This window comes from Babylonia areolata, chromosome 5 (assembly GCF_041734735.1).
Source record: "Babylonia areolata isolate BAREFJ2019XMU chromosome 5, ASM4173473v1, whole genome shotgun sequence".
NCBI classification, from domain to species: domain Eukaryota; kingdom Metazoa; phylum Mollusca; class Gastropoda; order Neogastropoda; family Buccinidae; genus Babylonia; species Babylonia areolata.
The window spans coordinates 40,353,372-40,358,371 of NC_134880.1; positions in this window are offsets into that span (position 1 = coordinate 40,353,372).

Sequence of the window (5,000 nt, forward strand, 5' to 3'; positions counted from 1 at the left end):
ATTTCAGTTTAATCGTTCATCAGTCTAATGATTTCAACTGACGCTAAGCTTACGTCATTTTGTCCTTCTCGTCACACAAAATGCTAGAGTCACAATTCTGTATGTGACTGCTGTTGGAAACTAAAACCACACCATTATAGTGTTTGGATGAGAACAGATAAGATATTTAGAAGTTACAAAGCCGATTTTCATTGTCAACACTTAACAACAACCACTCCACAACTAGCGTCGCTGTACTCCATTGGGTGAGCTGAAATTTGTGCTTCTGACAACCTGTATTGGTTTATGACATGCAGGCCTTCTTCTGCTGTCTGCTTCATTTCCTTTGCTCTTTTTGTGTCTTTCAGGGACTCATCATACCATCTTCCAAGGCTCTTGACTGGTTCATCTGACACTGTTGGAATGACTTGGTTGGCTACAGTGAATGTGACCGTTTCAGCTACCTTTCCTTCACGCAGCGAGAGGCTCCGTGATTTCTTTGGTTTGAAGTTCATCCTGGCTGAGGCAACTAGCTCGTTCAGCCGCTTCAATATTTCACGAGAAGCCATGGAAGTACTTCTTCAGCATTTCCCTGATTTTCGTTGGTACATGGTGCATCTCGAGAGCCAGTTGGATCACCTCATGAGGAACTGACCTGTAAGCATTTGCCAGATCCAGCCATACCACGTCAAGGTTCTTTTTCTTTGCCTTTGCTCATTGTGGCATGTTCTACACAACCAGGAACTCCTGGGATGCCACCTTTCTGGACTGACACATCCAGGTGCTCATATTCTGTGAGGTATTTTGTCAGTCTTGCAGCCGTGACAGAGAAGAACATTGTTCCTTAGACATTCAGGAGTGATATTGGTCTGAACTGGCTGATGGTACTTGAATTCTGCCCTTTCGGGATGTACATGCCATCAGCTATCATCCACTGGTTGCTGATCTTCAGGTTCCTCCATGCTGATCTTATCACTCTGTGGAGCCACTCAAGGACTTTAGGACAATTCTTGTACAGCAATTACGGTATTCCGTTTGGCCCTGGTGATGATTTGGCGCTGGCTTTCTTGACCACTTTCTGTACTTCTTCAACGAGTTGGTGGTTTATCGCTGAACTTCTTCTCTGGTTTCCTGGAATGAACCAAACCCCTGAGATCTAGTGGTTTCTTGCTTTGCGGTTCGGAATATGTTTTCCTGAGATGCTGTTCAAGTGTTTCTTTGTCCACTGTGAGTGTCCCTGATTTGGGCTGCTCGAACAGTTTCCTGGCGAACTGAAAGGGGTGTGGGAAGAAGCAGTCTTGTATCTTCTTCTTTTTGCTCCTTTTCCTCCTTGCTGATGGTACTGTGCTTTGCTTTCAGGTCTTTCCAAAGTTTCTGTAGGCCCTGCTTCTAAATTTCTGAAGCAGTCTTCATCCTTTTCTTGAGCTTTCTTTTTGCATTTCAGATGTCCATTTCTCCTTGTTGCCTGGATGTTTTAGGTGTTCTTGTCTTTGGTTCTTTTACTCCTAAGTTTCCCGACAGGTTGCATACACGATATCTCCGTAGGTGCTCACTTATGTTCCAATATGTTCTTTCCTATCAGTGCATCAAGTTTTCTATTCTGACTCTTCCCATTCCGCTTTTGCACTTGCAGGAGGCCAGTCTAGTTTCTGGCATTTGGCTTCTAGATCTTGTACAAATGATTCGTCTGAATTATCAGCGTGGATGTCCTTGGCACTGTAGTTTGAATCCTGGCCTTGGTTTTCCGACGTCTTATCTGCTGGTGCAGTGCGCTGCTGAGCATTCGTCAGATTCTTCATACAGACCTTTTTGGTCCTGTGGATCTTCATGCCACGCTCAGTGGATAATTTTCGCCCACAGACACATGGGAATTCCATCGGTTGTGAAATCGTAGTCCGTTTGACAATTCCAGTCGTGATTATGTTGGCGCCGATGGATTCATCATTCTCTCCACCTTTCGGTGAATCCTAGGAGCATTTCTTTGAACAACTCGTGGCAATTCAATTAAAGGTAAGGTAGGCTGCCAAGCCATGGAACCCGAGAGTCTAGTCTTTCCCAGTGCCACTCGGTCTTTCCCAAACGTCATTCACACTGTTCCTGAAAGTCAATGGCTTACCCATGTCTCAGTGATAAGAAACTTTAGGGAAAGCTTGACAGTACAAGGTCTTCAGAGAAGAAGTCCCCCTCAGTTAAGTGTTTCGGTCCTTCATTGCTTACACTCTAAGGGGGTCCGGCCGCACCCACGTCATGACTCCTGGATGCCCTTGTATTGCCGCTTTTTATTTTCCTGGTCCTGAGCAAGTTCATATATATTATCTGAACACATTTCAGTCCGTGTGTCGGTGAGCTATATATTATCTATAGAACACATTTCAGTCCGTGTGTCGGTGAGCTATATATTATCTATAGAACACATTTCAGTCCGTGTGTCGGTGAGCTATATATTATCTATAGTACACATTTCAGTCCGTGTGTCGGTGAGCTATATATTATCTATAGAACACATTTCAGTCCGTGTGTCGGTGAGCTATATATTATCTATAGAACACATTTCAGTCCGTGTGTCGGTGAGCTATATATTATCTATAGTACACATTTCAGTCCGTGTGTCGGTGAGCTATATATTATCTATAGAACACATTTCAGTCCGTGTGTCGGTGAGCTATATATTATCTATAGAACACATTTCAGTCCGTGTCGGTGAGCTATATATTATCTATAGAACACAGTTCAGTCCGTGTGACAGTCAGCTATACATTATCTATGATACACAGTTCAGTCCGTGTACCAGTGAGCTATATATTATCTATAGTACACAGTTCAGTCCGTGTTGCAGTGAGCTATACTATCTACAGTGCATAACTAAACCAGTGGTCTGTGCCAAGAACGCGCACACCCAGAGGAGTGGACATTATGTCCGTCATGGGTAAGGTAACAGGACCGGACCGGTCATCACTTCGGACTGTCACTGACCGGTGATGGCAGGGCTGGACGTGCAGACTCAGCGGTTTACTACTGTGGACAAGAGAAGACAAGTTCATTTCAGAAAACCCAGTGGGGTGCATGAAAATGTTACATATTTCGTGTAAGTAATAATTAACAAAACATGAAACGCATTTGACATTCTGTTCACTGTCAATTACAATGGCCATACCAACTGGTCAGTTGGGGATTGGGGTGAGGCAGGGAGGGTGATGATGAGAGGTGGGCAATGAATGGTTTTGTTTTTAGAAAATAAAGGACACATTGCAAACTGTGTTTACACACATTAGCAATTTCTGACATTTCATGATAAAGAAAAGGTGTGTGTGTGTGTGCGTGTGTGAACACCGCACGTGTGACTGATCGCATAACATTTTGAAGGACACTGCCAAAACTGTGCGTTTCATCCGCCAGTTGTTTGAAGGATGTTCCTGGTTGCTTGCTACTGAAAGCATCATGGCACTGTATCTCCTCTCTCCCCCATTTCTCTTAACCGCCTTGCCTTTACACTTGCTCCTTTCTCTCGCCCCCCACCCCCTCTCCCCACCCAGAACCCCCCCCCCCCTCTCTCTCTCTCTCTCTCAATGACAAAACATAAAACACAAATTTAGGATATTTTCAAAAATAAAAACGCCATAGCACTGCTGACTTTAATTCAAGCAATGAAAGTCAAAGATTCTACGTTGATAAACAACGAACGTGAGCCTAAATGAAGCAATAGATAGACAGACGAAATGCATTAATGAAGACAAACAGAAATACAGGTAGACGGAATGGAGAAAGACAGGTGCACAGACAGAATAAAGACAGGCAGAAAACACTGATAGAAGGAGAGACTGAAACACAGAGAGACCTAGATACTGACAGACTGCATGACCATTTAATCGCTCTAAAGACTCAACGATCGTTCCTGTAACCTAAACCCTATCTTAATCATCCTTTGTACTCGTTGTCACCGATTTCTTCACAGTATAAACACGGAGAAATGTACTCAGACGTAAAACAAAATATATCAGCAATTCAGCATTAAGCCCTGAACTGCAAAGAAGATTTCAACGCTTCTTACAAAGCTAGATTTTCTTTTAGAGAGATGGCACCAACTTATGCCGTCAAAAACGCTCATTTGTTGTTTTTTTAACACGACTTTTAAAACCCAGTATATTACAGCAGTTGATTTAAGTTTTGACAATCATGGCTATGCTGATCATATGTTTTGTTATTATCATATTTTTCTTATTATTTTCTTCCTTCCCGATCTATCTTTCCTTCAGCTTTCTTTCTTTCCCTCCTTTTTTTCCCTATCATGTTCTGCTTTTATCTGTTTTCATCGCCTCAAATCAGAGGCCATGGTGAATGTCCTATGCAGTGTAAGTCATTGATTGAGCAAATACACGCCTCTTTTTTGATGAGGCTAGCCGCGTGACACCGATCAATGCAGAGGTGTGGGGGAGGGGGGGGGTTGGAAGTTGTCATCGATTATCTCTAAGTCTTTGAAGTATAATGTTGAATCTCGTATGTTGGGATGCCAGAGTGAACGTACGCATGCACACAAACACACACACACACGCACGCACTAACATACACACAAGCATGCACTTACACGCAGACAATATTGTTTTTTAATCATACTGCAAACGACGATAGGTCATATACAGCTACAACTGATACAATATTCAGTATAAAGATTTGAAACCAACGAAAAGAATTAGTGTCAAATTAAATCAAACTTAAAAATAAAACAAAACAAAATAAAATAAAATCCAAAGCATAGAACTGACTCCTCCATCACACAAATTAATCCAGATAAAAACGACATTAAAACAAAAATTCATGAATGAATCCAGTCAATGAAACCAATACAGAACAAAAAAGAGAATCAGTCATTAATATTGACAAAAGAAGCCAAAGATGAAACACACAAAACTGAAACAACGGTGACTGGACTGTCACTTTGCACTGCTCTGTCCCGATAACAGACTAGCTGAACGTGTTAGTTTCTTTCTTTCTCCCTCCGCCTCTTTCTCCCCCCCCCACTCCCC